The sequence below is a fragment of the Perissodus microlepis genome, chromosome 20 (assembly GCF_051167445.1).
Source record: "Perissodus microlepis isolate ML-2025 ecotype Zambia chromosome 20, ASM5116744v1, whole genome shotgun sequence".
Classification (NCBI taxonomy): Eukaryota; Metazoa; Chordata; class Actinopteri; order Cichliformes; family Cichlidae; genus Perissodus; species Perissodus microlepis.
The window spans coordinates 12874596-12895037 of NC_140480.1; the positions used below are offsets into that span (position 1 = coordinate 12874596).

The window sequence follows — 20442 nt, forward strand, 5'->3', positions numbered from 1 at the left end:
TTTCTACTAGTTTTGCCATTCATTCTACTAAAGTTGTCTTTCTAACAGATTTATCTATTAGTTCACTTGCATCAATTCATGCATCTTTTCACTGAGGTCTGATTCAAACTATCTTACTTCTGATTCTTTCCAAAAATAATTTCACATGTAACAATTTATATATGTGTGTTTTCTATTTTTGTTTACCTCTTTGTTGTGATCTGGTGGACATCTCTAAACACCATCATGAGTTCAGGCTTCAATTTCAACCCAATTATACTCCTCTGGGCTTCACCTTCCCACTGGCCCCTGTACCCTTCTCAAAGTGTCCTTTGTTGTCTTAAATCTCCAGCAAACACAATCTGTTTCTTCTCTGTTTCTTCCTTTTAGATTAAGTCCCAGCCAGGCAAAATATCACATTCAGTGCCTTTAAACAGTTATGTCACACTGTTCTTACCAGCCTGCTGTTAATTCTTCAAGTCCACGATGTTCCGTTGGTCTTCATCAGGAGATTGACTGTCCTTTGAGCTTCTTCTCAGGATCGGGACAAGTGGGAGGTCAAGCTGTAAAATTTTAAGCCAAACTTTGGCTTGTTTTCTCCCAATTATGTTGATCTATGGTTTTGCTGCTGTGCTCAAAATCCTAGGTTGAGAAAAGTCCACCTTTATTTATTTGTGACCTATATTGACACACTAAACCATACCATTAATATCATTTTCATTTCTTTTCTTAAAGCCTCCATTTGCTTCATCTGGCTAGAGTCTGTCTCTTCTGTTTTTCTCTCTGGGTGCTCACTCCCTCTATGGGCATGCAAAGGTCCTGTCACACACACACTTCCTGTTACTCTCTTTTGTGTTTCTACAGGCTAATCAAACTCATTTTGTATTTACAATCTACAAACCCTCTGTAATTCTACTAACTTTTAATCTAAAATGTAGCATCATTCACACAATAATTTCATAATCCTCTCACACACACTGCCTTTTAAATAAACTAAACTCTTTGCATTTTTATCTATTTCAGGCATTTTCTGAGTCTCTGTTTTATGGTGCCGTTAGTTCTCTCTACTAACCCTGCACTCCATAGATGATAAGCACAGTGATTTCTTATGCTGAATCCTAGTGCTTCAGAGACCTTACTGATCACATCATTGACAAAATGTGTCCCATTGTCTGATCTTATCAGAGAAGGGATACCATATGTTGGAATAAAATGATTACATAAACATTTTGCAATGGAGATTGCCTCTGCTTTTTACTGGATATATCTCTGGTCAGTTTGAAAACACATCTATGATCACTAAGGTATATTTTGATCCTTGACATTCATTCAATTCAATAAAATCCATGTGGATGGTGTGGAGAACTGGCCTCTCTTAGGTCTTAAGTTTCCTTGTGAGTTGTGTTTTTGACAGAATAGGCATGTTCTTACAAATTTTTCGCTGAAGTTTCAAAATTTATAGTGTAAAAGTGTGTATTGTTTATCTATACTATATTTCCCTCCTGTTGACACATGTATTACTTCATGTGTCACTACAGCCGCTGTCCTGACACATGTATTACTTCATGTGTCACTACAGCCGCTGTCCTGTGTAACGACTCTGGTAATATTGGTTTTCCATCACAGACCATTAAGTCATCTTTCAGTTGTGCTCCACATTTCAGCCACTTGTTCTGTTCAGTGGTTGTTGCAGCTTTTTGTTCGGTTTTTAGTACGTCAAGTGGTATTTGTGGGCAGTAGTCGGATACTAGTAGCTCTGCCGATTGTTGTGCAGCCTGTTTTGCTGCTTGATCTGCAAAATTATTTCCTTTTGTGACAATAAAATTGTCTTTTTGATTTGCTGCACATTTGCAAAGTGCCAATTGTTTTGGCAAGCTGATCACTTCCAATAAGATTTTTAATAAGCTGCCGTGTTGCACGGGGTTATCCGTAGAGGTGACCATACCTCTATTATGCCAAATTTTTGCAAAGTGGTGCACTGCTGAAAAAACAAACTGGCTGTCAGTGTATATATTTATATCTTGGCCTGCGTGCAATTCATATGCACATATGACTACATACGTGCAGCTGACTCTTTTACTGCCTCTGCTGCGGCTACACAGGCTTGCACATGCAGGCAGGCCTGACGCTACAGAGTCTAATTTACACGAGTCTAAATTTCACCAGGAATGTTAACAGGTGTTATTTTTCTCCAAATGCCTGTGTTATCACAGCTTTCATATAACCTGCTCCTCTATCTACACGTAAGTAGAAAGGCTTATCATAGTCAGGCAGTGCTAAAACTGTATCTGTCTGTAATGCCTATTTTTAAATAACTGAATGCTTCTTCTTTCTTCTCTATAGATGCAACATTATATTTTCACTTTTTACATTTTTAGATAATTTCTAGTTTTTCAAAGAATTCACCCATCTCACACATCTTACATATTTCAAACTTTGAAGTTAGGGTTTTTTATATATATATATTTTTTTTAAACTTTGAATTGCCCACAGTTCTAAAACTAGGCATTTATAAATCATATGCCTAATCACTATGTGTCACTGTGATCCACAAGTATGGTCACAAATTCGTTTCCAAATCAACAAAATAAAATAATCAAACAAAACAGAAAACATACATGAGTCAGGACACAAAAAGAAAAATGCTGCTACTGAAACAGAGCAGAAGTGTGAGGGAAAAACTGAGCTCACAGACAGCTGCATGTATTGGCTTTTATGCAGCTTCTGCTCTAAAAACAAACAAATAAAAATAAAAGAAAATGTGTAACATGCTCATCAACTTAGCGGTGTCCACATATTTAATTCAGCTTCTCAATCCTGTAGCTTTAGCTGTTGTCTACAGGGTTTGGCTTATTAGTTGTTATTATAGGTGTGCTCTATATCTCAGTAATGTTTTATCCAGGATAAATGACAGGTTTTCAAGCAGGTCAAGTGCCTCTATGCACTTAATTAGTTTAGATAGTTTCTTTATTTTCTTCATCTCATATGTCATTATACTGAGTTTGAGCAAACCTTAAGCTTGATGCAGATTACTTCATAACAATCATCCACCTCACATCATAACTGACTAGGTTGCTTCTTATTATTAATATTATGTCATTATTAATATTATCATCTTTTTCTTTCTATATAATAACAATAGTATATTACAATATTTTATTAGTGTATACCACTATACTACTACTGAGCCAATTTAATAGTTAGGATCATCTTACTCAGCAAACAGATAATTTAGAATTCATCCAATTTGTACAAATTTGCTTTTTCTCTGAACAGGTTTGTGCCTACTTTTTAGACCGGTCTTCTGTTTGTCTCATCTCCGATCCAACCTTCAGTCACATTCATTCTCTCTTTTGCGTGACGAACCAAGCAATTTATTATTATATATTTTATATTTTATTTTGTATCCATCAAGGGCTTCGGGTGATCTGCAGTTTCACCTTTTCCCAAGCTGGAGACATTTACCTTTTCACACACTTTCCTTGGCTGAACAATGACACAGCCCTAATGTACCTTATGCATCTCTCTATTTTATTTAAAAGGTTTTCGTGTGAATTATTTCCTTTTATTCATTTTATACATTCTGGGCATGGTCGTCATGCCAACTATGTTTCATTGTTAATATCAGTTTACAGGTTGTTATCCTTGCTATTATTAGTTTCAATACGTTAAAAATAAGTTCTAATGTAATTTTGTCTTTGTTTATTTTATTTTTGTACTTCTTATATTTATATCTGTTCGGTGGGGTCTGTTTCAGACCTTTTTAAACTACTTTAAACTATTTTGATCTCTGGTTTTCACTTAATAAGGGTTTTATCAGTCACTGCACTGTAGTGTGACCTGATGCTGATTTTACTATTAAAGTATCTTCTGAGAATTGTACTTCCCGTGGTTTTCTGTTCAAAACGGTTTTACATACTCCTGTATCACATAACATCTGCAGTGGTTTTCCATTAACATATACTGTCAGCGTAAGTTTGCCTTTTACTTCAGACACTAATTGATAGACATTAAATACTTCTGCGTCACTTTTGTCATTTTCATTTGGCTTTTTCTCATTTAGTCATTCTTTTGAATATTGCCGTTTGTCTGTTTTATGTCTGCAATCTCTGGCGAAATGCCCTTCCTTGCCACAATTCCAGCACGTATTATCTCTTTCTTCACTTCTTTCGCGTAAGTCTGTCTGCCCTACGTATCTCTGGCCCTTTCCTCTAAATCCTCCTCTTCCTCTGCCTCTATTTCCTCTCCTCTGTCCCTGTCTGTTACCTCTCGCTTCCACACTTGGAAATATTCTAATTCTTATGTGCGTTTTCCTTCTTTCTTTAAATCTTTTCTTTCTCCTACTTCTTTAAGTTGTAATAGTGCAGATGGATTTCTCCATCCTTGCACACTAATTTGTCCGGCGCCTGGACATTTTTTTTCTAACCACTGTTCGTCAACAGTAAACTTAGTGGGCTGATTACCCATTAAACAGAAACTGCAGAGCCTTCTCTGGTATTAGACGAATAAGAGTGGTTATTAACACGCCCTTCTACTCCAGCTATTCTGGAGCGGTGTCAATTTTATGAGATGAAACTCAACCGTTCTCTTTTGTCACCAGTACTTCAGCTACTGACAGGAAATAAAATAACAATAACAATGAGAGTGATTCAGCAGCGTATTGTGCTGTTTAAATCAATTCACTCTCAACCAGTGTTGGTCAAGTTACTTGAAAAAAGTAATCAGTAACTAATTACTGATTACTTCCCCAAAAAAGTAATCCCGTTACTTTACTGATTACTTATTTTCAAAAGTAATTAATTACTTAGTTACTTAGTTACTTAGTTACTTTTTAAAAACACGATTTACAACCTGAATAGGTGATAAAGCGATAGATCTGTCAACCCAATTCTACTTTTTCTGCATAATCCATCATACAAAATGTAATCAAATGGAAAAGTCTCTTTTTTTTAAACTTGTTTTATCAGTTTAATCTTTTAACTTTATGCATCAAGCAAAAATTAAATTATATGCACCATTCTCTGACTTGAAGAAATTAGTTTAACATTTAAACCTATTTTCTGCACATTCCAGCACATAAAATAAAATATTTTTTGTGTTTACACTCAGTCTTTCAAATAGATGCAAGTAAAACACAGCAGAAAGTAAATAAAATCAAAGACTAGCGGTCCTGTTGCTCTATTTTCACCTGTAAAGCAGGAGTTGGGTAGGCGGAGGTTTACCCTGGTGCAGGTGTGGCGCAGCGGTCAGTGGAAGAATCCGCGAGTTTCTCTGTGAATTTCCCATTATGACGTTGCCCACTCGAAGCTTGTTTAGGGGTTTTTTTCGGTGTAAAAAGAAGTTTTCTTCCCACGCACAACGGACACTAATGTTTTTGTCACTTTTTATGGAATCAAATTCAAAGTAAGGTCAGTACTTCCACGCTTTAAACGCTGCACGCTCATACTCTCTCCTGCACCCGATATATGATCCATTGTTGATCTGCAGACAGCTGTTGTCACGAACGTCGCACTTGCTTACGTCACTGTCATGAGACATTCTTGCAAAAAAAATCACGGTTTTAGTAACGCAGTAACGCAGCGTTCCTACGGGAAAGTAACGGTAATCTAATTACCGTTTTTGCAATAGTAATCCCTTACTTTACTCGTTACTTGCAAAAAGTAATCAGATTACAGTAACGCATTACAAGTAACGCGTTACTGCCCATCTCTGCTCCAGATTACGAGTCATCTGCTTTAGGCTACGTGTTTGAGAATTATACCACCGAGTCAGGTACTTCTGAAGATAATCGACCTCTGTTGGAGTAGCGTTCAGATAGCTGCTCTGCTCTGTGTTGGTACAGGGCATTGAAGATGATAACAGTGGGCGGATTATATTCTTAAACTTAGTTACAGCGCTTTCAGAAAGACATCTACTTTGATAAAGTCTACTCTCCACCGCTGTGTAATCAATTATTGTAAATGTAAATGTTATCAGGAAATGATCAGACAGGAGAGGGTTTTCAGGAAACACTGTTAAATGTTCAGTTTCTATGCCATATGTTAAAACAAGATCTAGAGTGTGATAAAAGTGGTGGGTGGGTTCTTTTACATTTTGAGAGAAACCAATTGAGTCTAATAACAGATTAAATGCCATGTTGAGGCTGTCATTTTTAGCATCTACATGGATGTTAAAATCACCCACAATAATTATTTTATCTGAGCTCAGAACTAAATTAGATATAAAGTCTGAGAAATCAGACAGAAACTCTGTATAAGGCCCAGGTGGACGATAGATGATAACAAGTAAGACTGGTTTCTGAGTTTCACAGCTGGGGTGGACAATGTTAAGCATCAGGCTTTCAAATGAATTAAAAGTCTGTCTTGGTCTTTCATTAATTAATAGGCTGGTGTGACAAATTGCTGCCACACCGCCCCCTCGGCCTGTGCTTCGAGATTTCTGGTAGTTAGAATGACTCGGGGGTGTTGATTCATTTAAACTAACATAATCATCCTGCTGCAACCAGGTTTCTGTAAGGCAGAGTAAATCAATTTGTTGATCAATTATTAAGTCATGTACTAACAGAGACTTGGAGGAGAGAGACCTAATATTTAATAATCCACATTTCACTGTTTTACTCTTTGGTTCAGATGTGGATACTGTATTGTTCTTTCTTTGTAATTGTTTATGTTTAAGTTGTTTGTTGCTGGTTTTTAGTTTGTTTTTTGTCTTTTTGGAAGCTGACACAGTCTCTATGGTGATGGGTTTTTTGGGGGGGTAGCAGGAGGAGAGAAGCTGCAGAGAGGCGTGTAAGACTGCAACTCTGCTTCCTGGTCCCAACTCTGGATAGTCATATTTTGGGGGGTTTAATAAATTTGTCCATATTTCTAGAAATGAGAGCTGCTCCATCCAAAGTGGGATGGATGCCGTCTCTCCTAACAAGACCAGGTTTCCTCCAGAAGGTTTGCCAATTATCTATGGAGCCCACATCGTTTCTGGGACACCACTTCCTCGTGTAAGTGTACATGTTTCTTATAAATATAGTCTATAACTTAATTATTTTCTGTAGCCCACATAATTAAACATTTCAGTTACATAAAACGTGAATTTTGATTTAATGTACTGTATAAGTCTGTATAATAAATTAATATATAGCCCAATAAGTATGAAATCCAGAAAGCTACAAAACATGGGGTGGGTCATTTGCAAACACAAGTCTAACCTAAGTTTCACTCTTTTTGTGTTAGAAAAAATCAAATTGTTACATGCTTAAATTGAAATGTGAGAAATCTGCACTGTCATGAATAAAAATTTAAACCTAATTTTTCATGATTTGTTGGGTTAACCCTCTGAGGTCCAAAATATAACTGGCCGTTTTTGACTACTTTTAATTTTGCATTTGTATTTCACCTTCAGGTTTTTTCGCCTTGCTTGGTATCATTGTGTTCAGCTCAACCTCACGTCTGAATGTATAGTTTTTTTTTCTTTGACTGAGTGACAGAGTGAACATCACGAATGTCACTCCCACTGAGGTTCATCGCTGACAGAGGAAAAGAGTCACAAAGGTGACAGAGCTGTCAGCAGTCTTTCCAGAGCCAGCGTTACATCTAACAGTGACAAGGACTGCAGTGTAAAGACAATTGTTTCATTTTGTAAGAAATCAGGTTGTTTGTGAAACTGTTCCTTTAAAATAGCTTACGGCACTTTCTGTGCAGCAAACTCTGTCATACAGTATAGTGTGCAGATAAACAGGCACGATACACGTTGTGTGTTTGAGATGCTCACATTGGTGAGTGTCCGTCTGATAAGTGAGAAGTTTGCAAAACAATGAGACTCATCAGAATCCAAATACTTTATTAACCCCTAAGTAAAAGACAGAGGGGGAAAGTAATAAAGTTAAAACATGGAGAAAGAAGCAGGAGCAACTGAAACGGGCTGCGTGCACACACAAGAATAAGCGTTAACCCTCATCTGTTTTGTCTGTCTGTGTTAGGAATCTCATTTGTAACCCAGGGACATTGGTGAGCACCTTGTTAACATCAAGAAGAACGGCCGTCATGTTCCCAGCAGCCCAATTGCTGTTATGATCAAGCAGTCAGGGATTGGTGATGTGAGCCGTGTGCGTGTGAGTGGACCGGGGCTGACCGAGGCCAGGACTTTTCAGGCTGCAGAGTTCATCATTGACACTCGTGATGCAGGTATATGCTCAGTGAAAGCATAGATACTGTGATATTTTTCTTTTTAAACATTCAAATAGAATATTTGTCAGTCTCATCTTGTTATATTAGGCTTCATCTGCTTGAGCCTTTCCACTGAAGGACCCAGTTAAGTGGGCATTAACACTGAGGACCAGGAGGATGGCTGGTGACACGATGTGTTGCTTTTTGAGGTCTTTTAGCCTGTTTCACTTTGTCAGACAGGTTCTATTTAACTGATTTCTTGATTCACAAGTCTGCAATTAATCAGGCCTGAGTGTGTCTAGTAACACTGAACTGAGGTTTCCAAAATTGGTTAATCACAGTTAACTCGTGATTTAACAAGAGGGGCAATTTGTTTTTACACAGGACCAGGGATTTTTGGATAATCTTTCTCCCTAATCTATGAAATCATCATTTAAAAACTGCATTTTGTATTAACTTGGGGGGAAACACCTTTTCACATCACTGATTACAGAATACCTTTTACATCCTGGATTACAATAGGATATCCATCAACGGCAGATACTGGTCTCCATGACACACAGATACTGGAGTGGTCTGACCTGACCACACTCGCACTGCTTACCCACAAAGTGTCTAGAGAAACAGAAAAAAGCCAGAAAACAAACAAAAAACACAAAGCCAAAGAATGTCATCTGCACACTAGCTTGGACAATAACCGTAGACACAGTGCACCCAGTAATTTTTGAACTTCCAACCAAGTATCAAGAGCAGTACTGTCATTGTACCGGCACTGGCTTCTGTCTCATTGTTCAGACAGCCCATCATTATGCAGAGAAAGGAATCTGTGTCTCTGGACCAAAATGACTGTACGTGTAGTGCTGTAGAAACAATACTGCCCAAAAACCTTGATGTTTCTATATGTGGAAACCTTCAAGTATGCATATCCTCCTGTAAGGGTAAAGTAATGGGACATTTGCACTTTTTGCATGTAAGCCTGTCGGTCTTAACTGGAAGTTGCACTTGAGCTGTCTTGGCATCTTTCCCTTGTTTGACTCACCAGTTTTGCCCTGAGCTGAACCGCTGCCTCCTTCTCTGTTGTGGTACTCAGCGGTGACCAAGATGCTGTAACGTGCATCTGGCTGCAGTGACTCCAGCATCACCTGCTTCTCTCCACCAGGGACCAGCAACTGCAGACAACAAACAACACTATCATCCCAACACAGTCAGAACTCATTTAAACTTTTGGAACTTATGGAATACATGTGGATACAGCAGTGTGTACAGGTAAGACCATTTAAACGGACAGCATTTATAGAATGACTATTAAAAGTCAGCGAGTGTCAGTAATGTTAATGTGCTTATGTTAGTAATACACCGAGTGCTAATATAACAGCTTTAAGATGCATTTGTAGATATTATTACGTGTTTTACCGTCTTTATGGTGCTAGCTTAAAGTTACGGTGTAAACGTTAGCTTATATTGTAGTAAAGCTGTTACTGTTTAAACGATGTTAGCACAGAAATATTAGCTTCTGTCATGACTGATGAAGTTACTAGTTAATAAAGTTTTCAGTAAAGTGTTTAATCGCAGCCACAGATTGACAGCAAATATCTCGATTAGCTTCAGTGCATCTATAATAAATATGTGCAAGTTTCAGTGCTTTGTTTAAACTGTATGATACTTATACTGATCCAGGGTCAGTGTAAAATACAATCCTAGCTGTGTGAACAAAGCCTGGCTCCTTTAATCCTGCATGACAAACCTCAGAATGCAGGTTATTATTACTCTTTCCTGCTGGCACACCTGTCACACCTGAGAGTCAGCTAGAAACTTACAGTGACGTGGACATCATGCAAAGACTGCCAGACTCTGTAATACTGCAAATGATCAGTGACTCATGTTAACACTAAACTTTAAACAGTACCTCTGTGTCTCTGTATGCTGAACATCTAGGATTGAGTCAGGCTGCATTGACTGTGGGACTTTAATGTATTAAAAGCAGGTTGAAGACGGCTCAGAAACATTTGAAGATTAAAATTTTGCATTATGGCTGCTGGTGGTTTGTAAAGCCTCTACTCAGCTGTATTTTTGTTACTAATTTATGTTTGTTGTTGTTTAACACAGATTTCAGAAGAGCAAATATGCTTAATAGTTTAACTAGATTTCATTTGTCAGTGTGGGTCTGCTGAGTCACCTGAAGAACTCATTTCATTCATTCTCCACATGATGTTCATTTACAGAAATGTTTCACAGGAACTGATTTCTCCCAAAGGGTGAACTAGTGTGTTTCCATAGATTACCTCTGTATGAATGTACTTCTTAAATGAAGGCAAGTGTTTGTCCTTTTTTGTTCCTCAGGTACAGTACGTGATATCAAGGGCAGGCGGTCAACACTGGGGGTAGACAAGAAGCAGACGTACTTCCAAGAGGGAGCTGCAGTGAGGACACAGCCAGGTCACTGAGGTCAGAGGTCAGAATCTGAAACAGCTCAGGTTTGGATTTTAGGTGTTATAAAAAATCAAAATGTATTTATAAAGAAACCTTTAAATAATAGTCATAATTATGATTATTATAAGAAATATCAAACATTTAAGTGGATTTTCTGTTACACATATTGTGTTAGCCCTGCAATAAACTGGCAGCCTGTCTTTGTCCTGTATCAGCTGGGATAGGCTTCATCCTCCCGCAACCCTGAATTGGATACATTGTATTCCAATTATGTAATCTGATCATTTACAAACTCAAGGTATCTAATCAAAATGTAAGTAATAATTATAAAATGGGAAAGCAGAAATAAGTGTGACATGAATGTAAATGTGTGAGCTGACATAGAGGACAGCTAAATGTAGTCTGAAAAACCTTTGTTGTCAAGTTTGCAGGTATATCAGCACGAGACATTCTTACATAGAAGAGACTGTTAAAGTCTCTAACTCAGTGAAGCATTATTGGTCCCGTCTGTTTGGATAAATATAGTAAGTTGATGTATGTCCATTTATTGACACATTTTCTTAAGTGCTTATCCAGTTCAGGATCACAGTGGAGCTGCAGCTGGATATGTTCACTAAATAAACCTTACAAAAGTTAACAATAAACCTGCATCCATGTACGTTGTTGTCCACAGGATGAGAAAATCAAACTGGAAGACTGTGGAACATGTTAATAAATGTTTGTGTGTTTATGCCTGTGTCTTTCACAGGAGGCGCTGGAAGGTTTCCCTAATAGTTCCTGGTGAATCAAAGCAGAACCATAAAGGTTGCTGGATTGCATGATGGCCTTACCCCTGAGCAGTCATCCTGTTAAAGGAGGAACCACTTAGAAGCTGTTTTCAAAGTAGCTGAGCAGATTTCATCTCAAGTAAGCAATTAACTGTTTGTTCGTTTGTTCTGCCACTTAAAGAGCATTTAAGGACATCTTTTGAGTGTCCAGTTGAATTAATTCTACTGGCTCTCATGGTCATTTGTTATTATAGACATATTTTTCATGTTCATCCAGCTATTTAGTAAATTCTATCTATTTAGTAATATCCGTCAGCTATAAAATGTAATATAAATATAAAAATATGTAAATATCTCCTGTCCTTTATGTTTTAATGATGTAAGTCTCTTATCGTGTTACATTAGCATTCCTCACATATCAATGAGATGCTGTACAGTACAATCCTACTGACACAGCAGAGGGATAACGACGGCTATTCAACATCGTTACACGACACATTCGAGCTGCATGACGCAGACAAAGTGACTAAATCATCTTTTTGTGGTTTATTGTCTTCAAACCAGCAGACAAAGCCGATTGCAGAAGATGTCAGAGAAGAACTTCAGGCCGTGTACTGAAAAGGTATTTTTTCTTGCTATCAAAAGACATTTGGAGTGGCAGCTTCTACAACTGGTTGTGCTAAAGTAAAGCTTGCAGTCTAAGAAATCACAGTGTTGATATTCAGCACAAAGAGAAAAGCTCACTTGTTTGAATTTATTTACAATCATAGCTTTATAAATTCTGACTGTAAACAGCTTTTACAGCTTTGATATTGTTTGACACTCGATATCAGGTGATAGGGTTTAATTTAAAGGTTTCTGTGTCCCAATGAGCCATTTACACTGATCAGTGTCAGTTTAACTGTAACACATTCATTATTTAGATTCAACAAAGAAATAACTGAATGTAAAAAATGGCAGCCCTCAGGCCAGGTTTAGAGAGATATATGCATGCATTATGAAATTTATGTATCCCAGATAATTGTTATTCATCTAGTCATGGCAGACCTACCTCTTCCTCCCAAGTTAACTGCAACCCAAAAGAACTAGTGGGGCTATTTACACACTCACAACCAGTGTGGGGTAAAAAGAGCCACCAAAAAGCTGTCAGCAACAGATGTGCTAGAAGAGTTAGAAACTCTACTTATGGAGAAACTTTCTAAGTCTAACAGGGGACAGGTACTCCTGCCCAAATAACATGATATAACCCCACGTACAGCCCAGCCATAAAATGAACCAAGTCATTTAGTTAAAGACAGCATGGGACCAAATGCATGTAACCAGCCTGCATCAACCTGACATTTCTTCCTCCTGAATTAAATGAATGAATGGATGAAAGTTAAATGACTACAAACCTAAAGCCACTAGTTCCCACACTGGAGCTCCCTGACACTGTGTGTTAACCGTATTTAGCTTGTATCAACAGTTGTAACAGGCTAAGCCACCTGAGACACTGCATTGAATGATTGTTCCTGTCTTAATGATTTCAGCTGACTGGTTTCAGCTCAGATGTTCTGCTTTTTCCTTTCAGTAGATCAAAGCAGCTCGTGCTCCTTCTGCTTCCATTTTAGAAGAAGAAGAAGAAGGCGAAGGCTTCAGCGAAGTGGCGTTCATGGTCTCAGTGAACAGTCATGGTCACACACTGCATGTGGTTTTAAAAGCAACATGTCTGTTCACCACAACAATGGAGATGTGTAATATTAGTGCAGCTACGGTTTGTTTTTGAACATCAGTTCTGTTTTCTACTTTGATCACTTAGACCAAAAAAGTGTTGTTTTCAGATTCTTTCTTTTACATCTATAAACCACCTGTTCATTTTTTTTTATTACAATTAGTTTCACATAAATGTTAGTTTTTCCTTTATGATCTTTTAATGCTTACACTACACTGTACATGTCTACATTAGAGACATTTCTGTTACCTGTTTCTGTTGACTCAGAGTTGTGAAATGTTCTTTTATTTGATACACAATATGAAGTTCATAATTTTCTTACAAATAAAACTCTAATGACAAACATGAACAGCTGTGCTTATTTCTGAGACATAAGTTTTTGAATGTGTTGATATTTAGACAGTGTGCATCTGTATGCTGAAACTGTAATGGTGAACCTGAGGTGATGGTCAACAGAAGGCAAATATATATCAATATAAAACAATATTGAAGTAATGTCTTTACCCCCTGCAGCGTGTGGACGCTGTGCACGCAATCACCTTATTCACTGTAGTAAACATGCACCGCTAGCTCACGTGACTGACTGTCTCCATGGTTACATCGTATATTATTAGCTATGTAAACAGCTTCCAAAGATACCGCCATAGCTCTCTGCAGCTGTAACACTTAAACACTTTGCAAACCATTTCATGTTTTTGATAGTTATGAAGACAGAATATGTTTTTAAGGTCATGCTAGGCGGTTGCTATGGTGGTTGCTGTGGACTTGGGTGGACCGCGTCCGATTCCTGTTATTAGCTGTCCGCCGTAGGAAGGCTGCGTTCCATTTACAAGTAGTGACAGTCTGCCGCAACTCGAACTCAAACCCCGCTTTGTTCTTTAATTATAGGCCTTTTATAGCCGTTCATGACACGCACACACACACATAAAGCACTTTGCCTCACCATGAGAATGCAACTTTACCTAACCTAACCTTTAAAGTATCTGATATAGGATAGATAGAAAAATGAAGCAACCAGAGATTTAATGATGAATACTCTGGGTTCTGTAGTTCACGTTTTACAGTCCTGAATGACTCTTTGCATATAATTTATTGAAGAGGAGTTTAGAATGCACTTTACATTTAGACTGTTGCTGTTTAATTTTTTACATTGTTGCCGTGTTATGTCATGAATAAGGTTCACCTGCTGGGGGTTTGATGGATCAGCTGGACAATACAGTCAAAGACAGACTTCATTCATCATATGCAAGAATCCTAGTTGGATTTTTGTTGTCACTCATGTTTTTGAACCAAATATTGAAAACAATTCTGACAGACTGGATACCTGGTCAGGGTGTACATTACCTTGTACTCAAGCATCCCAGGACAGAGCCCTGCCCCACCATGAGCCTGGGTGGATACGTGGTTATAATATAAAAGGACCAATACTGAATATGAATATTTCATGAAAATTGAATTATAATACAAATTAGTAATAAGGCTTTCTCTGCGCCCTTATCTACCCCATACTCAAAGAGCTGCGGGCAGAGAGGGTGACAGGAGAGGATGGCACTGAAGAGAAGATGCTCGGTTTCTGGAGTCTCCTGGTCCTGTCAGTATTAGTAGGATGCATCTGCTGTGTCTTCTCGTGGATGCTCACCTACCTTGACTCGTTCCAGCCTGGTATGGATTTCCCAACACTGCGGACAGTGGCCCACGTCAGAGACGTTTAATATTGATTACATATGTCTGAACTGCTAACCCTAACCCTAGCTCAACAGACCACAATGCTCTGGACTGTCAGTATTATTACATGCTGTGAACACAAGTAGCTTTGATCACAGTTTATGTTGTAAAAGAGAAGGAATATTGGAAAAAAAGATCAACATTGTGATATTATTTCTTCCAAACTGACCAGAAACATGCTTGTCAGACTCTCACAGCAAAGGATCAGACTCACTGTGCATGACAGCTCAGGCCAATGATGTCTGTTAGATTGTCAGTTGTTTAGTGTGCTTCTGTACAGTTAGGGTCACCATCTCTATTTCAGAATAATTAATATGCGGAAAACACTAAAAGTTGATTGTCTTCCAGTATTCTAGCATAATTAAAAAACTTTGACTTTGTAAGTACATATTATTAGTCCTAATGCCAGTATGATTCTTCATAACTCCTGCTTTGAAATACTGAACTTTATTTGACTTTATTTGAAAATTTACCTGATGAAAGATAATTTACAGTGGCAGTCTGTCAGGATAATTCTGACTATAAGATCACTGTATTAATCTGAATCCTTCTGAAATGTGCTGTGGATGAATGCTGATGCAACTGTGTGAAAACTGTTAATAAAATGAATCTGTGACACATGCAACACATTCACAGAGGAAGAGGACACAAAGGGAGGACACGCAGAGGCTGTGTTGAAGTCAGAAATCCAAATCTTTAGTCAAAAACAGGCGGCGGTAACAAACAGGAAGACAAGCAGTCCATCAAACAGTCTACAGGGTCAAACATACAGAGAATTCAAACAGCCGTAAAAAATAACTGGCCTGGCCTGCATTTGTATAGCGCTTTTCTAGTCCATAGGACCCCAAAGCGCTTTACACTACATTCAGTCATTCACCCAGTCACACACACATTCACACACTGGCGATAGCAAGCTACATTGTAGCCACAGCTGCCCTGGGGCGCACTGACAGAGGCGAGGCTGCCGGACACAGGCGCCACCGGGCCCTCTGACCACCACCAGTAGGCAAACATGGGGTTAGTATCTTGCCCAAGGATATTTGGCATGCATCCAGGAGGCAGCCTGGGATCAAACCACCGACCTTCTGATTAGTGGCTGACCTGCTCTGCCACCTGAGCTACAGCCAACTGGACACTGAAAAACTTAAAGCAATGTGTGACGCAATAAAAGGAAGCAGCGCAGTATATTCACTGAATTATCATCAATTACGAAAGAGAAAAACGACGATTTCTAAGGATTATTTTCTTAAATGCAGTTAGAGTGTGGCTGGTAAAGATGGAAACATACAGAATGTAAACTGTGTGAGTTTGGTGAACTTTGTTAGTAACAAATGAGGTAAAAAAACAACAACCCCAAAACAGACAAAACACAGAAAGAGGCTCTCAGTATTCATTAATAATTAGAAAGAAAAATTGTGGTCGTGGATTTTTACAGTCTTAGTTCCGCTCGCTGTCATCATTATAATCATCATGATCAATGGCGAGGTCCTTAGGTGGGTGGGGCTGTCTCTGGTGATGTCACCATGAAGGAACAGCATCTGGCACGTGTTGCTGAAACATCCCAGTACACTGGTGTAGTTTCCTCTCCAGCTGTTGGACATTTGACACTTGAACATTAAGGGGAAGAAGAAGAAACAGTGTTAGGTCAGGTGACCACATGGTTTCTAAAGTAACTGACAGGAAGTAACCAGGCCGTTAGAAATGGATGGCATGTGTTTAGAGTTACTGGAGTTGGGTAACTCTACTTACCAAAAGCAGAAGCACACAGATGACAGATCAGATGCTGAATGTTGCAGGAACATGCTCATGTGTGGTGGTCATTCAGTGCTGCTCCGGCAGGTTAGACAGTCCAAGACTGATATCCTGCCCATCTGAGAGTTTGAAAACACACATGCAAAGATTTATTTTGTATTACAGTCAAAGTTGGATGTTCATTTTTGTCCTTTAAAAATGTTTGTGTATTTGAAAGCACTAACATTTAAGGATGACTTGGATTGTCTCCTTTAAAGGGGAGACAAGTGTATCCACTGATCTACGTCACTTAAACTGGATGATGACTCCTCTCCCCCTCACTCAGAAACACTCCTAATATAACCAAGCAAATAAATAATATTGAAGATTTACTTACATCATTACAAAAACATCAAAAACATCTCCCTTTGATTCTATTTCTCCATTCCTGCTGAACATCAGGCAACAAATATCTCAATAAATCACAGTAAAATGTAAAGCACATATTTTCTCTGCTTTGTCTAACCTCTGCAGAGCCTCTGTCAAGAAAAACATATCTGTAAGCATAAAACAAATATACATTTCATAACACGTCACTGGACAAACCTCGGTCAGTTGATTTCCTCTGTGCAGTGCAGACGAACATCAGTCAGCAAGTCAAGGTGGTGAGATGGACTGGTGTCCTTTGTGACTCTGCTGGTTCTTCTGAGGAAACACCACCGTCTCTCCACACCGTCACCATCTGTGAGCACAAACTGCTGCTCTGCCAGCATGTAGGAAATCAGATATCACACACACAGGGGTGAAGAAACATTAGAGCTCAACTTTGGATACTTTAGATCTAAACAGATCAAAGTAGCTCTTAGTTTCAACAATCAGTGAGCAGACAAACAATGATACCATACTGATTCTGTATGAATACAATATGGTATTTTCAATACAGGTGTCAAATTAATTTATTAAAACTAATACAGATATATGTATATATTTTTTTTTGATAAATTAGTTTGCTAAATTATAAGAATATATTTTTATTTTTTTTTCATTTAACAATTGCAACTGAAAGAAATTAAATATTGAACAAAAATATATTGTCACATTCTGAGCATGCTCAGCACGCTGACAGACTTGAAGTTGCTACAGATTTTAAGAAGTGATAATTATAGGGAAAAAACTTCTCTTTTTCATCCGTTTAATCAAACATTTGATGCCTCAGCTGTCTCAGTCCTATAGCGTTCTGCAACTACAACTAACCTGAAGCTTGGATTTGGCTGCAGGTGCCCCTGTACATCCTTCTCAGCAGCACACATGTGGGTACCATTTAATCCCACTTCTTCCTGAGCTTTGCTTCATCACAAGACCAAAGGTGGCATCCCGTGTCACAGTCTTATCATCATCCAGAAGAAACATTTGAAGAAACATCATGGAGAAGAAACATTTACACGCCTCCTGGTTTTGTTTTCTGATCCTGCAAAAAGACTGAGGACAACGAAGCCCAGAGAACACGAGATACACAACATCCAACATTCAGACTCAACAGCCTCCATAAATGAAGAGCACCAGGTTGGTTCAGTTATAGTAGATATAAGCATACTTCACATTACTGGGTATGAATAATAATGAGGGGGCAAACTTTGAAGATGCAGAGCATGATGTCCCATCATCAGACTGCAAACAAACATCCACCAGGCTTCTTTGTTGCCAAAATTGATGATTCTCCTATCAGGGATCAGTAGCGTGTATTAACCTGTGGTATAAGCAGCAGTCACTGAAATATTACTGTTTCAGATAAGAAATCTAGGACATAAAAGCCAGGGTGGGAGGGATCTCTGCAAACTGACTTACCTCTGCAAGTGTGAAGCTCAACAAAAATCTGACTCTCCAGTCACAGACAAACAAAAAACTCCAGCTGGGAGATAGAAAACGCTGTCTGGGTCTTGCTGGATGTTGCTGGTCAGAGTCCACACATTAGCAGAGTGCTTCTTGGTCCCACTGACCCATGTGGACAGCGACTGTGGAGAACTGTTCTGGAAAACAGAGAAGAGAATTAAAATAACAAAAAGCCAAACAGGATTTCCACAAAGACTCTCTTGGAATCAGCAATCAAAAAATCACTGGTTCATATTTCAATTAAATATGAACAGGTTCCTTAAATGTACGCAGTTCAGATCTGATTTAATTTAATTTCCTTCACACAGCACATTTGTCCAGGCTGACAGGTAAACATAGAATTAATCTCAGGTAACATGACTCATAGTAGAGATTCAGTAAGAAAGATTGCTAGCTCTAATATTATTACCACACAATCCAAGGACACACCAACAGCTCAGATTTGTAGAACTATTTAAACAAATGTCTTCTGAATATTCAATTCAGGTTCACAGTGGGAGGGTGGGGGGTGTCGTGGAATTTTTTAAATAAAGTCTGCAACACAGAAAGAGCTGTGATCAAGCTATTTATTACTGCGCCAACACACATCAAACATCACAGTTCAGTCATGTCAGCGCTGCCACAGAAGTTGTGCTCCTACTCCTTTATGCATTCCAAGGAAGAGGGAGGAAGTTACAAACTGATCCTACCACACTTCACGTGTCTCGCTATGAAACCTAACGGATCAATGGTTATGCTGTTTTGTGCCCTTGGCCTTATCAGCACCTGTAAAGGGAGTTGTTTTCTCAAACTGCTGACGCTGAAGTAAGTTCATCTAGTTTTAGAAACTTTCACTGAACAGTCTATAACAGTGTCACAACTAAGCATATGCATAAGCACTTAAATACTTTAAATGAGAATAACAGAAAATTTCTTTTACAGAGGCTAGAGCCTGTCCCAGTAGTCATAGGTAGAGCACACCTGGACAGGTCACCAGTCTGTCAGAGGACAAACACAGAGACAGACATCAGAGTAACAAATCTATTTAAAATTAATGTAAGTTTGCTGCAGCTGTATGTATGAACATGTGTTTCTGTGCTCACAGTCCACCTCTCAGGAACCTGCAGTTCATTTTTAGTCTACTTTAAACAGACCTCACAAAAGGCTGATGTGGCTGGATCAGTAGTCTGATTTAAGTACGATACCTTTGGCCAGGGATTAATCTGGTACATCGCTTCACTGCAGTCTTACATATTTTCCCCACACCTGAATTAAAAAAATACTGATATATACAAATAACAGCTTCAGCTGATGCAGCCTGACTCAATCCTAAATGTTCAGCACACACAGAGAGACACAGAGATACCGTTTAAAGTTTAGTGTTAACATGAGTCACTGATCATTTGCAGTATTACAGAGTCTGGCAGTCTTTGCATGATGTCCACGTCACTGTAAGTTTCTAGCTGACTCTCAGGTGTGACAGGTGTGCCAGCAGGAAAGAGTAATAATAACCTGCATTCTGAGGTTTGTCATGCAGGATTAAAGGAGCCAGGCTTTGTTCACACAGCTAGGATTGTATTTTACACTGACCCTGGATCAGTATAAGTATCATACAGTTTAAACGAAGCACTGAAACTTGCACATATTTATTATAGATGCACTGAAGCTAATCGAGATATTTGCTGTCAATCTGTGGCTGCGATTAAACACTTTACTGAAAACTTTATTAACTAGTAACTTCATCAGTCATGACAGAAGCGAATATTTCTGTGCTAACATCGTTTAAACAGTAACAGCTTTACTACAATATAAGCTAACGTTTACACTGTAACTTTAAGCTAGCACCATAAAGACGGTAAAACACGTAATAATATCTACAAATGCATCTTAAAGCTGTTATATTAGCACTCGGTGTATTACTAACATAACCACATTAACATTACTGACACTCGCTGACTTTTAATAGTCATTCTATAAATACAATGTGATTTCGGAAATATATAAATATACGGACAACAGGCTCTTCCGCGGCAATCTCTTGTCGTCAATAAGCAACGTTAAGGGAGCTCTA

General features: G+C 38.5%; 2 long non-coding RNA genes across 6 annotated transcripts; one reads left to right on the top strand and one right to left on the bottom strand.

Annotated features, from left to right (window-relative positions):
• The first annotated feature begins 5788 nt into the window (after positions 1-5788).
• On the top strand, positions 5789-13447 carry LOC146364235 (uncharacterized). Of its 2 annotated transcripts, XR_014799100.1 has the most exons (7): positions 5789-6973; positions 7952-8156; positions 9181-9404; positions 10479-10590; positions 11317-11474; positions 11900-11957; positions 12906-13447. It is a non-coding gene; the product is annotated as an uncharacterized LOC146364235 (long non-coding RNA). The 2 variants fall into 2 exon arrangements; XR_014799099.1 differs by having other exon boundaries at positions 10479-11474.
• Positions 13448-15393: 1946 nt separating this feature from the next.
• On the bottom strand, positions 15394-20442 carry LOC146364236 (uncharacterized). Of its 4 annotated transcripts, none has more exons than XR_014799076.1 (5): positions 17757-20442; positions 17109-17265; positions 16748-16856; positions 16521-16642; positions 15394-16378 (listed from the first exon to the last, which is right to left on the bottom strand). It is a non-coding gene; the product is annotated as an uncharacterized LOC146364236 (long non-coding RNA). The 4 variants fall into 4 exon arrangements; XR_014799077.1 differs by having other exon boundaries at positions 15396-16378; positions 16521-16856; positions 17757-17981; positions 18136-20442; XR_014799075.1 differs by having other exon boundaries at positions 15395-16378; positions 16521-16856; positions 17109-17260.